This window comes from Gadus macrocephalus, chromosome 19 (assembly GCF_031168955.1).
Source record: "Gadus macrocephalus chromosome 19, ASM3116895v1".
NCBI lineage: Eukaryota > Metazoa > Chordata > Actinopteri > Gadiformes > Gadidae > Gadus > Gadus macrocephalus.
The window spans coordinates 8,558,162-8,576,381 of NC_082400.1; the positions used below are offsets into that span (position 1 = coordinate 8,558,162).

The following is an 18,220-nucleotide window of genomic DNA, read 5'->3' on the forward strand; positions in this document are numbered from 1 at the left end:
CTACGCCCCCCCAAAACAGCTTTGGGGGAAGGAGGAGGACAATGAGTGGCGGCAAGGGGATTTTCAAAGGCGAGAGGTCAAAAGCACTCTATTTTCAAGCTTAACATAGGGAACGGGAGGGGGTGGGGGGGAGAAGGGCGGTGTAACCCATATCAAGGGCACATTTCTCCCCATGATAACCTCCCAGGACATGAAAGAGGGATAGGAGGAGACGAGGCGAAAGCGTGCTTCCCTCAGCAGAAATGCAGCTCTCTGTCATATCAGGCATAAAAATGTCTATACCCTGTGTGTGTGTGTGTGTTTGTGTGTGTGTGTGTGTGTGTGTGTGTGTGTGTGTGTGTGTGTGTGTGTGTGTGTGTGTGTGTGTGTGTGTGTGTGTGTGTGTGTGTGTGTGTGTGTGTGTGTGTGTGCATATATGGCTCTATTTTAAAGGAAGCGTCACCACAGAGAAAGATGTGATGCTTTCACCATGCGCATTCCAAAGTATATGTTGAAAGGATTATGGAAAAAAGCGCATTTCTTTGGGAGTTTTGAACTGACCCAGCCGTCCTTTGAATAGTTGAGCAAATATGTTCCAGAGGACAAATCTTGAATAAAGATCAAGACCTCCACCACTATTCTTCCCCCAGCTCTAAGCACACAACTGATTCCAGTAGACTTCAATGCTCATATTGCTTCCTTTTAATATTGTGTTTATTGTTCGGATTTTCATCAACTTTTCTATATGAGCTGCTACAGTTGAACCGAAAGAGCTTCAAAAGGCTGATGACGTCCTTCGCACCACCATATAACTCTAAAGCCCTCCTCAAATGGACAAGATGGAATAGGGATGATGGAAAAAAAGACTCCAAAGGCAAATGGGGGTGGAATTCATCCCTCAGGTTTCAGGCCAGCAGTGCAAGGGATGTGTCAAGAGACCACTTATTCAAATGATAAAACTTTCATCCCCTACTGTTTCAGGCACATGAACCATCGTCAAGGGGGAGAGCTTTTCAAAATACATTCAATTAAAATCCTCTCTTTCTCTTTCCTTCACCAAAAAACACAATCCTAGTTTTTGGATCCTGGCTTTGTGTTCATCTGTTTGCTCCACTACACGGGCAGGCACCATGTAAGCAGGAGGTTGTGGGGTCGTCAAATATTTGAAAAAAACTGCACATGAGAAATGGAGGAGCATGTAGCTGACCACGGAATGAAGAGCTTTTATTATTTTAAATTAGCATTTTGATTAACGCCCCCCCCCCCCCCCCCTTGCGTCACTGACAGCAGAGTCAATACGACCTACGGTCACAGAAACGCCTCTTTTCTTCTGTGAATGGGGACTGGTAGATGGAAGATTGGTTGCGTGTGCGTGTGTCTGCGTGTGCGAGTGTGTATGTGTGCGTGCGCATGAGAGCCTGTGTAACTGCTGGACATGTGTGGCCTTTGACATAACATGATGTAGGAGACTATAGACTTCAGATAAATCTCTTTCAAGTGTAATTGTCTGATGTCTGCAGGGGGGCGGGGATCTAGAGATTTCTTTCTTTGAAACTGAACTTTTTTTATGCATTTTTTTTTAGCAAAATTGATATTCATTAGCTCTGCTGCCATGAGGCACAAAAGAAAGGCTTCTCTCACCGAACGCTTTTGATTTTAATGCTTCATCTGCAAGGAGTTGAAATCGGAGCGGTGGACCTTTTTTTTTTATTTCCCCCTTTTTTTATTTTTTTCCAGCAGCCATCTGCTCTGCGTCTCAGCAGGTTCCACTGATTTATTGAAACCTTCCGCTCGACGTTTTGCCTCTCCCGCACGCTTTTCTCTTCCCATTCCGCAAATTTATGTCGTTGAATGTTAAGAACAGTGACCATCGCCGCCCACACGCCACACGGTTTCCCCCCCAGGGCTCGGCAACAAAAAGGCCCGCCCGCCCGCTTCGGATAGTCCCACTAAAACCTCCTCGCCCCGGAGTCGCCCGACGCCCGGGCTGTCGCCCGTCAGGGAGCGGGATGGGAAATAAACATCCAACGCGGAGAGCGGGGAGTAAATTAGGTCAGTAAATTCAGAGATGGCGGTGCATCAGTGTGCTGGGGGTAGGCTGAGGGAGAACGAAAATAACCCCCCAAACTACATTTGGCGATGGATGTACTCTTCGTTATGCCAGTCGTCCCGTCCCCGGGGATGATAGCAGCTGTTCCCTGTTTTCAGTCAGAAGGAAGCCAGCAAACAAGCAAGTGACTGCAGAAACTGGAAAGTTGCGGTTCTGAAAAGGTTAGCGAGGGCGACGGTGGTGCGACGTACGTGAAGATGACACCGTCACCTTTAACTTGTTTGTTTTTGTGTGACGTGTTTTGTCGAGTCGAGAGTCCTCAAATGTTTTCTTTAATATATGGGACACAACGACAACACGCTGTATTTAAACGTTTTCATAGATAAACACTTCCATATTTATAATGCAGACATATGTTTATTCTTTAATTAGTAAATATTTGAACTCAAAATTGCCAAATACGAGAAAAACGGCAGCAGTGTGTATGATAGAGTGCTTTTGACAAGCATTAAGTGAATCACATTGAAGCATCCCTTTTCCTTGACTTCCTCGTGTTTTTCTTTCTCCATATTATTATCTATTTGCTTACGTTGTTATCCTGCATGAGAGAGACAGAGGTAGAAGACAGCTTTACTTTAATGCATCTTGCTTTACTTTATTGGCTTATGCTGAGACGAAGACGGCAAGTTTGTTACAAGCACAGCAGGCACGTTTCCATGACAAACATCCTGTCAAATGAAGTAAATATTTATTGAACATAAAGTTTCACCTGCGTGAATTATCAGCTTTAGCTTCAGTCAGAGTCATAAAGTCATTGACAGAGTAGGTCTACACAAAAACAGATCTGAACAGACCATACAACCATGCCATGCCATGTAGACCACAATTAACCGTTTATTTTATGTAGTTTCTGCAAAGTTTTTATCGTTAAAAATGTCGATGTTTGTGGACCTCTATAACTTCTGATGTATCGGGCTCAAAATTAAGACAATCGCTAAATCAATATGTCACTGTGACTTTTCCAATGTCTGATAGGTCAGCGGGCGAATCGTAGCCTTAGATGTGAAACCTGCACTACATAACATCACTTCTGTCCAAGGGTCCAAAGGATGGAATCCATCCACCCCCAGCAGTACAATCATCCAGGGCATTTCTCGCCCCTCTCTTAACCAATCAAGTCTGTGGATGGGGGGAAAAAAGCGGAGAAAATCCAATTTGAACACCAAGTGATGGCTTCAATGAAAACGTTACATCACTCAGGTTTAGCTGACACACCACAGTTACCTCACTCTGTGTTACGTCACCCCTTTCAATCAACGCCAATAGCAGAGCTAGCAAAATCGAAATGGAATATGTTTTTTTATGAGCACAATTTTCCGTTGGTTGAAAAAAGGCAGAATCCGTCTATTAAATCTGCGGGTAATTAAAAAATTACCAAGTGCAGGTGCATGGATGGATCCTTGCAACAGCACGATTATGCTCGTTCAAATTAATACAATGAAGTGGATTTGGCTTTGCTGACAGCAAAAAAAAACAAACAAACAGATAAAGGTTCTGCCCACAGATAAGAGTTAGGAATATGAATCTTTTTTCGTCCGTGATTCATACCTTCTAAAACCCACTATCCATCATGCCATTTTTCCTTCACAGGATTCCTATAAAACGAAACGGTTAGTCATCTTCTTGGACTTGGTTCCTGTCGGCTTATTGCTCTGGTAGTACACGTCTTTCGGGCCTTGTCGGTGGAAAAAACATGATTGCGGGGATATTGTCGGTTGACATTTACATGTCTGAGCAGAGAAGAATGTCGTGTCGAACACTCTTGTCGTTTACAACCTCCTGGCAACTCGTACTCTCCAGACTACTGCATCGTCCATGTCATGTGTCTCCTGCGAGGTGGGGAGCTTGAGCTGAGTGTGGGGCCTCCCGCTGGGGGGATTAGAACCAGCTTTGACATTTAGAATATAATCTAATGATGTTCACTCCTGGATTTTTCATTATAGATAATTCAGTCATTTAGCGGATATGTTTTTATCCAAAGCGACAGTAGATTGAGACACATGTTATTAAGGAGCAGGTAGGGGTTTTCCGGCCATGTTGTTTGAGGAGGCATTCAGGTACTGCAGACACTTGGACTTGGTAAACAAGTTGGTTTTGGAGGATCTTTACGATATTGTCTTTCCGTGTCTATGTACTTTAGAGAGACAGGGCTAAGGGCTCGCACACATTTTAACAGGAGGTCTTGTGGAGCTGAGTAGAGGGAAAACATTGAGTGGTTTTACCATCAATAAAGAGCACAGAGTAATTATAGAAAGAGCTTGAAAGCAAATTTGCGAGTTGACAAATGATCAATCTTCATCTGTAAAACATCCAGCCTAGCGCATCGGCGTCATTTGGAAGATGTGTTGAGAAATCGCTTAGCTATAGGCCTGTCCAAGCAAGCACCTCACACTCACAGCTTGCTTGTGCTAGTTAGCATCCCAAAGCTTGAAAGGAAAAGGAAGGAATGCCACCAACTGCTACCAGATACGAAAATAGGAAAGATTCAAATGTAAACCTATATTATTATAGGCAGGGCTACAGTCCATGCATATAGATGGATTAACAGACATATTACAGCATTTTTCAACTCGTTTGACTGTGTGAATTAGAAATAACCAAAAATGTGTTCATACTTATCGTTTGTCGTATCCGGCACAACCCAATCTCTCTAAGTTATTTGTTCTAACCTCTTTTGATTGCAAAGGCCCAAAGTTCCTGCATGAATTAGCACAAACACATCCACAGCACAACCTCATCTCATGCTCGATTTAATTGTCCATAAGGTAAACGGTTGCGCCTAATTTATCTGAATAGGAATATCTTTAGCGGTCCAAGCTGCTGTTCCCACCAAACCCCCCCCCCCCCTCTGCAATGGTATTAATCACTTGGCTTTAAGACAGAGGCTGTCCCTCTTTAGAAAGCACTGCATAAACCGGCCCAACATCCCTATTATTCACGCAGGCATCCATAAAACCCAACCTGCACGGGCCCCCTCTCTTCCCCAGTCCTCCTAGCTCTGTTTCGCTTTGTGGACAAAACTCCCTTTCTCCTCCGATACTCGCTCCTCAGCTCCCATTGATTCAGAGCTCCCAGCAATAGATTTGGACACAGTAATTCAGCAGCCAGGTAAATTGAAACAATAACTCAGACCATTAGTGAATTAGTTTGTTCTTTGAAAATCAGCCATTGATCCCTTCACCCAACCCTGAGCCGGGCTGATTGGTGGGCAGACTAACCCGAGCATTTAATTATCAGGCTGGGGAGGGGGGGGGGGCGGGCCGGCGGGCACACAGGGTGGGGGGTGGCGTGGTGTTGTGTTTGCTGAGCGGTGTCCTCTGAAGGTCAGGGTGCCGTCGCCGTCCTAAAGGAAGGAGGGCCAGAAGAGCGATGGAGGTGCAGGAAGAATCCAGTACAAATGAAGTTAGCCAGAGGCCCGTTCTCTCCCCTCGCCTCTCTGATACTCGCCCGGCAATTGCAAGTGGCAGACCCATTACCTCGCACAAGCAGACAGTGCCCACAGCCGGCTTATCATAATGTTTATCATCTTTTTTTTTATAGTATGTTTTGAATGTAACTGCAGTGGCATTTCTGAATTGCCCATTCCCATTCTAATCCCCCTATTCCCTTTTTCTTAAACCTCCCTTCCCTTGTTCTGTCATTCCTTTGTGTCACCCTGGCGTTTTTTGCCTTTGTCTCCGGATCGCTTCGTATTCCCTCACCCACTCGCGCAGAGGCGGCCCACGGGACCCGCCGCAGTCAGCAGACGCACCCCACCCGTCCGTGACGTGGTGTCAGAGTGCCGCTGCGCCCCCCCCCCTTGAATCTCCCCGTACCTCCTGGCAACGGGGGACTCAACGCCGGCTCCGCACGGGCATGCTGATAAAGCCCCGCTCTCCCGGCGGAAACGACACACAAAGTGTATTGTATGAGTCACACTTCATGCTCGTGCGGCCGGGAGGAATATAATAGAAATATCTGCCTGCCCTACAAAAAAGAAAAAAAATCCCCACAGAGCCCGTACCTGTGACCCCCCCCCCCCCCCCCCCCATATCCCCCCACCCCTAACACACACCCCCCCCCCCCCCCCCCCCATATCCCCCCACCCCTAACACACACACACCCCCCCCCCCACGACACACACACCTCTTCCCCATCTCGCAAACGCGTCATTATGCTCTGATATCTTCCCTCACTGGGACTCGTCGGAATACAAAATATGGAGAACAAGACTCCTCATTGTCCTGAACTTTATTGAACAAAGAGGGGATGAGAGAAAGAGAGAGAAAAGAGAGAGAAAAGAGAGGGCTTGGTATAAGCCAGTGACGGGACCAGCATGAGGATTAAACCCCACTGAATGGAGGCAGAATGGAGGAGGAGTCCTTCCCATGAATACGGCCCTATTAAACAGAGACACACAACCTCCCTTGTGCTGTCTTGTTGTTTGCTAAAGCGGACACTGCCTCCTCTATTGGTGCCCCCTTCATCGCGGGGGGGGAAAGAGAAAGAAGAAAACGGAGAGACGATCACACACTGATCCAGAGTCAGGGTGCTTTTTTTTTTATCGAGCTGTCTCGCCCGGTATTAGACGTTAAACCCTCCCCCACTGGCATTAGTATTCTGCATACATATTTGAGATATTTGAATCCTGGCAGATTTGTGAAAAGGCGAGTGACATTTAGACAGACACACAGGAAGAGGAAGTTACCTGGGGGCTCTGTTCCTGTTCCACGATTTACATCCTCTGGATTACTCGGAAAGTGATTTGACATGACTGGCAAGATGTTGTGTTTGTACCACTCGCTTAGTTGTTGTTCTCCGATTAAAGTGAATTATAACACCGGATCTTTGGTTGGATTTTCACATGAAAACATATTTGCAACTGAAAGGCAGCAGGTCTCCTCGGTTGGAATTAAAGCAACAATTAAGCGGGTTAGTTTGGGATTCCTAGTTATATTTATTCTACAGCAATGCTAGCCAGTTGCCTGAATATTTTGAATACTGAAATAGAACTGGGATATCACCATGGAGAGGGGAGATAAATACAAAATTAAAATCCTACTTTGAGAAGACGGTTTAGCCAGTTTATGCATACCAATAATTGATAGCCGTTCAGTTTGTGTGTGTGCAATGTGTCTGTACTGAATTTGTTAGTAAGAAAATGAAGCAAGACGTAGGACTGAAATCAGATTAATATAGCATTGCTGATGAGTCCTAAATATGGTGTTTCAGTCAGGATTGTGACATTGCAGTGCAAGTCCAATTATCCTGGGGATTCAAGGTAAAAGGAATTGCACTGTATGTGTGTTGATGTGTGTGCGTCTTTAGGTGTGCGCTCCTGCATGGTGTGCCAGTAAGCGCATATGTGTGCGCGTGCATGTGTTCCTTTGTAAGTGTGTGTCTGTATGTGTGTGTGTGTGTGTGTGTGTGTGTGTGTGTATGTGTGCGTGCGTTTGAATGTGAGGGAAGTGAGGTGTTGGATGGATTTGCGTGGGCATGTGTGTGTGTGTGTGTGCATAAGTGTGTTTGCATCCATGTGTGCGCACATGTGTTTGCATCCATGTGTACGTGCGTACGTGTGTATGTGTGTATGCGTGTGTGTGTGTGAATAGATGTCTTTGCATCCATGTTTGTGTGCGTGCGTCTGTGTGTGTTGGTGCGTGTGTGTGCGTGCGTGCATCTGTGTGTTGGTGCGCGCGTGTGTGTGTGTGTGTGCGTGCGTCGGAGGTGAGACGCGGCCGGTGGTGACTGCTGGCCGGCCGATCCGGACGCCCAGCTGCTCGGCCGCTGTGCCAGGGCCCTGCTGACGGCTTTGATCTCCGCAGGCACAAACAAACAGAGGTGCTGGAGCAGACAGCCAGGCTCAGCACCGAGCCCCCCCAGCCCCCCGTCAGCCTCACCGTCGACTACATTTGTACCACAGTTGGAGTGCCGGAGAAAGGGCACGCTGTAATTGAACACTATTTTTGGGAGATTTGTCATAATTGGCGGACGTCTCTTGAATCGGCAGTACTCTTGATGTGAATTTGAATGAAGGCAATCCGTTTGTTCTGATATCTAATTGGAAATAAATTACACCTTGTGTGTTTTGCACACTCACGCTGTGTGTGTGTGTGTGTGTGTGTGTGTGTGTGTTTGCGTGTGTGTGACTGTGTGTGTGTGTGACCATATGTGTGTGTGTGTTTCCTTTGTAGTTGAGTGCTATCAGGTTTTAAATCTCTTATGCGATGGCTTTCTTTGAGACTGCTAATCTCAAATTAGCCTCAGCTAATTAGCATAAAGAAGGACATTCAATTTGTTCGGCCGTGTTCTATCGTGTCCTCAGAAAACCCCTGGATGCAACTGAATATTCCCTCGGTTTTAACCCAACTTTCAAACCACACTGCTACACATCATATTCAATTCAAATGTGTACAGAAATAACATGTTTTCCATTCTTTTTGTCATAGACTGTATCCAAAAGTGACTCAAATAATTCTCCAAATCTATCTAGTTTTAAAATCCTCAGGCCACTGTTGTCTTAACATCTTATCTTTTTAGAAGGTGGTTGGGCCAGTATTTAGCAACACTTGAATACCTGAAATCAAACGATTTAGTTGGTTAACCGATGACTTGGCAGATGAATTATATATATATAATGTGTGTGTGTGTGTGTGTGTGTGTGTGTGTGTGTGTGTGTGTGTGTGTGTGTGTGTGTGTGTGTGTGTGTGTGTGTGTGTGTGTGTGTGTGTGTGTGTGTGTGTGTGTGTGTGTGTGTGTGTGTGTGTGTGTGTGTGTGTGTGTAAGCTTGCGCCTCTGCTCCCGTGCCTAATTACAGTAGGCTCCTGCGATTATTTTAGCTTTTGTAATAAAATAGTTCACCCTCTATTTTGCAGTGAGAGATTAGGTTCATTACACTCTTCCTGCTCTTTTATGACTTGTTATTGTCTAATAAAGCGTGAAAAAGCGAAGAATTTCTGCACACTGTTGCACTAATTTGATGGCCCACTGTTGGGGGTTCTTGGGCTAAGGGGCAGTACTTTTTAAGCATAATTACAGATGGAAATGGTTTCTTATCAGTTGCTGAATGACTCGATTCCACTCGCATGGGGATAAAGATATTCAGGGACCGTATAGAGAGAACGGAGATATAATTTTGTATATGCTGGGGCAAAAAACTCCTTTAGGATTTCTTGGTCTTTTGAGTTGTGCTACAGAGCTTAGGTACTTACTTGTCGAAGAAGATACACATTTAATTTGGGCCTTTTTGGTGTTCCACTGTTTCTCTGTGTGTGGGTTGAATCAGTTGCACTGTTTGTTAAGACTGGGGAGGACTGAACATCTGCATTCATTTTGTGCATGCACCTTATCTAATTAGTCAAACTGCAACAAGGGTACATTAGTTAACCATGATTTATCATTAGTCAAGGGAAGGCAGTAATAAGCATAAGCAAACTGTTAATTAACAGTTTACTAAAGGTCTAGTTATCATTAACTAATGATGCTCATGTTTACCTATGACTCATGTTAAATAAGGTAATGGTGTCAATGTTTACAAAGGTATGCTTTTTTACCCTATTGAATAGAGTTATGTTTTTATAGGTTGCTTATAGGTTATAGGTTAATATAATGTACCCTTATTGTAAAGTATAATCTTTTAAAGTAGAATCAAATTGTAAATGTATAACATTTGCTTTTTAGACGATTCTGGCCTTTAATGTAAAGAATAACAGCATTCCCGCATTCCCTTTGTAATACTTATCAGAAGCATACTGTTGAGCAACATATATTTTCACAAACATTCATTATATGTGTCAGTTGCTTCTGTTTCAACTCTATTTTATACTCAAGGGGGTCGGACTGGCGGGGATGAATGCAGTTCTCCTGGATTAGCAGAATAATGTCATAACATATCATAAAATAGCCTCTTAACCTTGTCTGAACTTATCATGGCACCAATTAGTCTTCACGATCAGAAGGCCATGCAACCAGGAAGGTAATTCTTGCGCATCTGCAAAAGGGCAACATTATTTGTTAGTATGGAGAAGAAAACTATGTGCCCCCTTTTAAAAAATTAAAGGGAAGAGGAAAGGGGGCAATGTATGAATTATTATCTACAAACGACATGTACGAGCAGGCGGGGAGCAAAATAAGAGGGCAAAGCGTTATTTGTTAAACAGCAAAACAATTAACCTATCAACTCAAAATGTATTTTTGTCTCGCTGTCGCTTTTTTTCCCTCTTAACCTCAACATTTAATTTGTTTATCTCCTTCTTCCTTCTTTCCCCCCGTCCCGCCTCTCTCCCCCACCACCACCTCCCTCTCCCTTTCGTTTCTCCCCCTCCGCAGGTCTCCACAGAATGGAGCGAGAATGAACAGAGAGCGGCTTAGGAAAAAGCATGAACTGGAGGTCTATTGAGGTCATCTGCTTCCTGTTTATATGGAATCATATAACAGTTTGGTCTTCACGCCCGGACCCGTCGGCCAATGAGCAGCACGTCACCAAGCAGTATGATTGGCTCATCTCCGACCGCGGTCCTTTCCACCACTCACGGAGTTACCTCTCCTTTGTGGAAAGATTCCGCCAAGGATTTACTACCAGATATAAAATTTATAGGTAAGTCCTGCATGTGCAGCCCCCGGCCACACCCTGTTGGCTGCATGTCATTCTCCAACTGTCTTTTTGTCTTTTCTGTTGCCCGAGTCTGGTGCTCATTGACTTTTAATCATGAAATAATTGGTAAATGCAATTTTGTTCTCGTTGCTGTGTTGATGCTGTCCTCCTGTTATTTCTTATTCATGAGGAAGTAACTGATAAATGCCATTTTGTTGTTAGCAATTAGGGAAAGGAAGAATAGCTGAATGCTAGTTTGGGATAGTGGTAGGATGCGCGATGTGAAGACAACAACGCTTGTTTTGCTGCCTGTTCTCTAGCAATTACTGCTAGCATTGGCACCTGCTGAGTGTAACTGAGTGTAATTGCGTAAGAAGCATACCATTAAATTCCCTTTTAAAATAAAACACACCTTAATGCAATTACTATAGCTTGAAACACACAATTAGCCCGGTCCCGGATCAACAATGGATGCCCAACATCTATCATGTTCCTCGTTAAGGAGGATGTGGGTTGCTTTCCTGTGAAGATTCGGCTGTTGTCATTTTGCCTCTCTTTTCCCTTTTCCTGGCACGCTAGGGCTGAACTTTGAGGGCGGGGCACTGACTTCCAATCACATTGTCGGTACAACACGCTAAATTATTACATTGAAACAGGAGGAGGCTGCTAAACGTCCTATTTCCTTCCTGAGTGCCCCTCCCAAGCGTACGGAAGCTGTTTGTGATGGAAGTGTAGAAATGGGCCAGGGTGGATTTTTCACAGTAGATTTTTATATATTGACTTGACCGAGTTGGCACAAGACGGACCACCTGATGGGGAGAAAGTGAATGCTGCCCCATATCAAATGAGTCTTTAATGATGGACACCAGGACCTTACGAGACTCAAATATATTACTTACGTGGTTTGAAGCGGAATGGCACCTGTTGTTTGCCAATTTCGATTCTCATCACTACTGTTTCATGAATCCTGAGATCCGAGTCCCCTTCATCCCACAACGAGGTGTACGAGATTTTATTTGTTGTCCTAAATGTATCAAAGGGATCCTTTCCAACCAACAGTGGTGATGTTGATAGCTAGCTGCAAGCCATTTCTCCCAGATGTATGATGGCTAGCTCAGCCTACCAGTTCGTCCAGTCAGACTTTGAAGGCTGGTGGCTCATACATCCGCCACTTGTGATGTCACTAATGGACTGATTTTGTAGTGGCTCATCATCATCATCACACCTGGTGATCAAACAGGGCCCCTTTAAAGGTCTCTCCAGCACAGCCCTGAAGGTTTGACGGCCTCCCTATGGAAGTCTCTTCTCCCATATGACCTCTTCTCGTGAGTGCGACCTCTTCACTCTTCAGTCCTCCGTTTGCGTCGAGAGCCAGCGGTACGTCTGAGTGTTCTTCCACCCCGTTATCAGACACCCCCCCCCCCCCAGGGGGGGGGGGTGTCGCTGTACACTCAGTGTCCGACCGCCCACTGCTCTCTGGTGTAGACTGTGGAGTGTCGTTATGGTCCATCACTAGGGGAGTTTCCGAGACGGCGCACTTCCACCGGGCGGAAGGAAATCCATAAGGTTGCAGAGTGTCAGTGTACGAGTGGACGCATGCGGGGCTGTCGCGCTCCAGTGGAAGAGCGTGGCTGTAACCTGGCTGGGGCTAAGGGGGTTCAGACCACTCTGGGGTCGCCCACGCTAACCATGTGTAACCACTCTGGCTCTTGTAAGGTGCTTTGGGTAGGTGCCCATCATACAAGATATACTGTGATATCTACATTGCGATCTATATATATATAATTCATAAGCGGCCTATGCTGTTATGTAATATATTCCACCAAATAGTATGTTATGCTGTCCTATTGTCCATCAAATAACATAGACTTTTCCATCATATATTCCATGAGTTATCATGTACTCCACCAAATGGCAAACATTATGACATCATATTTTCCACCAAAGGGTAAATATTATTATGTTTTAGAGTCCACCAAATGAAGAAGGATGTCATCATATATTCCATATTTCTATCTTTTTAGCTTTTATATATTTTTTGGGCGGCCCCCGTGCCAACACAATCGCCTCACGGACACACTCCAGTCTCTGAGCCCCGCCACCTAACCGGCCCCCTCCCCCCCAACTGGTGCTCACAAAGGCTTTGGCCAGCGCTGCTATCTTGCCTGCGGGTCAAAACAAGATGGCCGCATGTCTCCGGGTTGCCACAGGGCCGAGAGTGGAGTGGAGTGGAATGGCGTGGACAGAATGGTGGTATTGCGGCTCTGATGGGAGGGTAGTGTAGTTAAAAATCCACCCGCAAGGAAGACCGACTGCACAGGTTGTTCGTTTTCCAGCTTCGTGAACATGGATTCCCAAGCAGCCATGGGGCAGAGAGTGGGCCTGTAAGCACGGTGTATAAGCTCTAACCAGAATGTAGAAATGCTATTTTCTTGGTGAAGGGAAGAAATACTAGCAATGTTATGAAATGGCATTTTAAATCTTAAACACGCACGCACGCACGCACGCACGCACGCACGCACGCACGCACGCACCCACGCACGCACGCACGCACGCACGCACGCACCCACGCACGCACGCACCCACGCACGCACGCACGCACGCACGCACCCACGCATCCACACACACACACACACACACACACTTTCCATGCAATGCATTACTCTGAACTGAGTTTGCCGATGCAATCTGCCCCTGTGCATTCGGAAGTCTGGAACACATAAATTGTGGATCACCGGGATTGCGGTCTTGTCAGTTTGAAACACAATGCACATATTTGAACACAGCCCCGGTACAGTGCAGGTTTATCCATATTCCCGCCAAAGGGACAAACATCAGGAGGGTAGGAGAGCGCCGGAATGAGATTGCGTCGAATCAGCTCGGACCACCCTATGGAGAATGTTTAAAGAGTCTTCCCGCCGAGATTACTTGTGAATAACTATAAGTCGTGCAGTTTATGTATCACAGCATCCGTAACCCTATAGACATACCCTCATCTCTCGGGGATGGTAATCCTTATTCTCTCGAACGCTTTATTGAACGCACACATGGACTGCGCTCAGATCCAATAGGAGCTAGGTAAAAGTGCTGATGTATAGGTGCTAGTTAATTAACCATTAATTGGATGGACAATATTGATCTCATAATTTGGTTGCTGCGACATTAGTGATGTGATGTTCAAAATGTAAATTGTCCAATTGCTTTGGACGTGGTCCCCAGCAGAGCGTGGTAGGCATCGTTCCAGCCTCAGCCCTATTCTCTTCAAACAAAGGTGCAAGAGGTGGGCAGCAAATGACAGTACACACGGGGTATGCATGCTCGGACTACTAAATACTGACAGTACAACCATAAGCTGTATACCTGCTCAAACTGCTAAATACGGTTCAACTATGCAATTCATAGAATGCATGCTTAGACTAATGAATACAAAACAACATGGTACACATGCTTACACTACAAAATAGTATACAACCATATAATGTATCAATGCTAAAACTAATTAATACTAGGAATTATTCAGTGTGTACATTCTTAGAACCCCAAAGATATTTTGAAATCATACACTTAGGAACTAATGTAAGTAAATCCGGCGTGAAAAATGCATGAACTCCTAAATCCTAAAACTGTAGGATTCAGATTCAGAAATTTTGACATATTCCACATAGCGGATCAACAGCACGCTGGCATCAGGGATCAGGCACATAACAGCGGCGGTCTTGCGTTTACATCAAATTAATTCTGAGGTGCACTCTGAAACGCAGCAGCCCGCTCTCCATGCGTTTCCCCGGTGACACTAAGCTTGACTGTTTAATATAGTGTTAATATTTACAGAATGTAGTGAGAAGTCAGCAGAGCCAAAGACGAGACTCCGTGTGTGTTTGCCTCAGTTCATCTGTAATACGTGTGGGCCTATACACTGATCTGTTTGACGTGTCAATAGGACATGAATGGGATCAGGCTATGGCGTGCGGGAGTTATGCGAAACTGCATGCCGTTGATGTGAATATGCTATGTCTGCTGTATGCTACACTGGCTGTACATAGGCTTACTGTATTGGCCATATATGCAACACTACATGCTATACCTGCTGCTCTCGCTAAACATGATTAAGTCAGCTGTCAGCTGAACCAAATGATCCAATTTAAATAATGTATTACAAAATATAACAGAGATTTGAGTGTATTCGAAAATTCCCCCAAAAATTAAAAAATCAAAAAATGCATTGTGCTCTCTGGGCTTTGCTATGTTTTAAAACATGATTCTGTCGTGCTACAAATATGAGGCATACTAGCTAGACACGACGCTATACTAGCTATGCATGGCTACACTGGCCATACATGCTAGGGTCAGGGCTTCTATCCTAGCAGAGAGGCTATTATAGGATTGGTGTGCTTGATGGCATGTCTTGCGAGTGTAAAAGTGGCAGAAACAAGTATGGGCTCAGGGTCTACTCTCCTGCTGTGACACAAATGGATATCACTGTCTTCGGCTGACCTCTAATCTCAACATCAACTCTGTTCTTGTTTTCTGTAGTTTTCCCTCATTCTCCGCACCCAAACAGGATGTTTCTGATCTCTGTTTGCGAGTGGCTCAGAAAGTGTCTCAGCTGTTTGGGTGTTGCCTCCCTCTGTTGTGTCGCTTCCTGCTGCGGCGTCACATTGAATATGGAGATCAATTAGATGGTTTGGATGTAGATGGATGTGCTTTTTTTGATTTCTTGTTGTCTATCAATGCTGTGTGTGCGTGTGTATTTGTCTCTCTGTGTGTGTGTGTGTGTGTGTGTGTGTGTGTGTGCGTGTGCGTGCGTGTGTGCGTGTGTGTGTGCGTGCGTGTGCGCATGAGAAAAACAAGAGACACGATTCCATGACTTTAGCAAATGTTTCCTAGGGTGTCCCTCCCTCACATTGGTAACTTGCCACAACTTCCTGCTCCCCCGCTGTCTCTCTCTGCTTTGATATGGTCACATGAATAGTAAACAATCTATTTGCATAATTTGGAGCTTGACGGACCCGGATGGAGACGTGGATTTCAAAGGCAAGACTTGAAACATCAAAAATTATAATTCCCCCCCTTAAAAAAAGCAGCATGGAGCCACCGTGTTCGTGATGGGCCATTGATGAAAGGTGTGTGTGTGTGTGTGCGTGTGTGTGTGTGTGTGTGTGTGTGTGTGTGTGTGTGTGTGTGTGTGTGTGTGTGTGTGTGTGTGTGTGTGTGTGTGTGTGTGTGTGTGTGTGTGTGTGTGTGTGTCTTGTGTGTGTTTGTGTCTTGTGTGTGCGTCTTGTGTTTCTAGCTTATAAAACCATTGATGCAAGGTTATCACTTTCGTTATGACAAGACAATTAGATCGTGCATCAATCATGCAGACATGCATTGTGCTTCTCATTAAAAATGCAACGTAAGGAGTTACATTGACAGCCATCAGGTAGAGCAATCAGAAAGAGTGACTTGGCAAGTTTCGAGCATAGTTGAATGCAGGTCACTTTTATTAATGCTGTTATGGAAATAAAATGTTATTACTTTTTACCAGGTGTTTGTGGACGCAGATTCTGTATTTTTACAGAACTGCTGTATTTACAAAAAAAACTATTCTTATATATTCAGTTTGTTAAAAAAAATGATGAAGAAAACATATTTTTGGTGTGGGCCAAGCAGTCTTTCCACTTTTGATAGCAACTTTTTTATTTTGTCGTCATTTTCATCTTTTTTTTTTCGTTTTTTGTCATCTAAAACTTGCTAGAAAATGCTGATTTCTGCCAATTGAGATTTAGTTGCACCCGGTGAGGGGCGATTTAAATGCATTTGCATAAAATAGACCGATGTGAAACGGTCCTCTGGAACAATTTGCGTCTGAAGGGCCTGCAGGTTTCCATCGTGTTCGCTGAACAGCCAACAATATCCCTATCTGGCTGAAGTGACAGGATAGTGATCGATGTGATGGCACACAGTTTACTGGCAGACAGCTTCTGTATTGGCTTTGTGAAGTTGTTGTCTTTATGTTTACGAGCCCAAAAAATGACAAACACTTTATCACCTTATAGGGTTTTACTTTGGAGTACGAGACATCCATACATGCATTCACAACCCAAACTTTATGTAGTTTCAATCCATCAACAGATGATAATTTTTCCATTCGGGACGAATAAAATCGACCCTACATCGTAGCTACGCCTGCACTCATTTCCACATTTGATAAATGTGGACTTCCTCCTTTGGCGTTATGAGGTGGTGCCGGCGGAGCCGAATTAGCACATATTTATGCTTGAGGATTTGCCAAGTGCACATAAGGGATGTGCAACCCTAACCTCGCAGCCTATTCCACATCTATTTCCCCGCTCCTTCATGACAGAGCAGGTTGAAAAACGATGCAGTGGGGTTCTTCAGTTGCATGTTTGTGCATACTCCTGGCTAATGCATCAGGGGAAAGGTTGTCAGTTGCTGTTTAAATATACTGCTAACAACCCCCTCACCGATACAGGGACAAATTGTCCCCACCCACCCCCTGCTCGACGTGGGAACCGGTGCACGCTGCGCCACAACTTTGAAGGTTTATGTGAAAAAAATATGCTGAACTGCATCCCATTACTTTGTGTCATTTTTCAGCTGACGCGTTCATGCAACGCAACGCACAGTGCGTTCGTCTTTATACGGTTCATTAAGGAGCGGAGGCTAGAGGCTAGGACATCGTCGTAAGATGATGACACAGGTTAGACTGCTACTGACATGGCGGGGGTTTGAACCGGGAACCTGTGGGCTTTGGAGTCGGGCACCCCCACCTGACCTTTCATGTCTTCTGTTGATGCTGATCATGTTACGGTGGGTACACTGAATACTTCTACTGTGTGTCGGCCAAATCCTCCTTCCAAAGGAGGATTTGCAATGAAGATACAGGAAGGTATCACAAACGTTTTTTAATCATAAACATGTTTTTTATTATTGTTATAGAGAATTGAAAGGAGAAATCTGTTGTAAAATGGATCTGTGATATGTTTAATATGATTATGAGTTGGGATGTTCGTTTGGGAGCAAAAAAACGCATGTAGACGCCTTCTTAAGTTGGCTGCTTTGTCCGATTCCGCCAAAACGCAATCACTATGGGGGCATGTGTTAAGGAAAAAACAAGATCGCTATTTTAAACCACTTAAAAGGCTAGAAGTAGCCCAACACTTATTTGGTAGTATAATAAGGGTCTTAGAATATTATTGATAACTATATAAGTGTACAGATTATTTATTAAAAAGGACATTTTATACACACAATACCATCAGTAGTTCTCCCGTCTACGCCATCTTGTCCTTAAGACTCGATAAGTCGATTGGCGAACACAGAGCTTGCGTGTTGTTCATGGATGTCAAAAGCTCTGTGTTCGCCAATCTACCTCGTTTTATATTTATACAAGACCCTTATTATACTACCAAAGAAGTGTCGGGCTACTTCTAGCCTGTCAAGCAATTTAGTTTTTACCTGCCCCCATCTTTCCAAGTTTATTGCGTTTTGTTTGAATCAGCTAAGAACAGCCAACTTAAGAATGCGTCTACATGCGCTTTTTTCCCCCCAAACGA

The 18,220-nt window shown here is 44.7% G+C and overlaps 1 long non-coding RNA gene across 1 annotated transcript in view; it reads left to right on the forward strand.

The window, feature by feature from the left end:
* Positions 1-18,220, forward strand: part of LOC132447467 (uncharacterized) — a 453,739-nt gene that overhangs the window by 367,964 nt on the left and 67,555 nt on the right. The window contains exon 2 of the long non-coding RNA XR_009523092.1: positions 10,397-10,677. This is a non-coding gene — a long non-coding RNA (uncharacterized LOC132447467). The remainder of the gene's footprint in view (positions 1-10,396; positions 10,678-18,220) is intronic.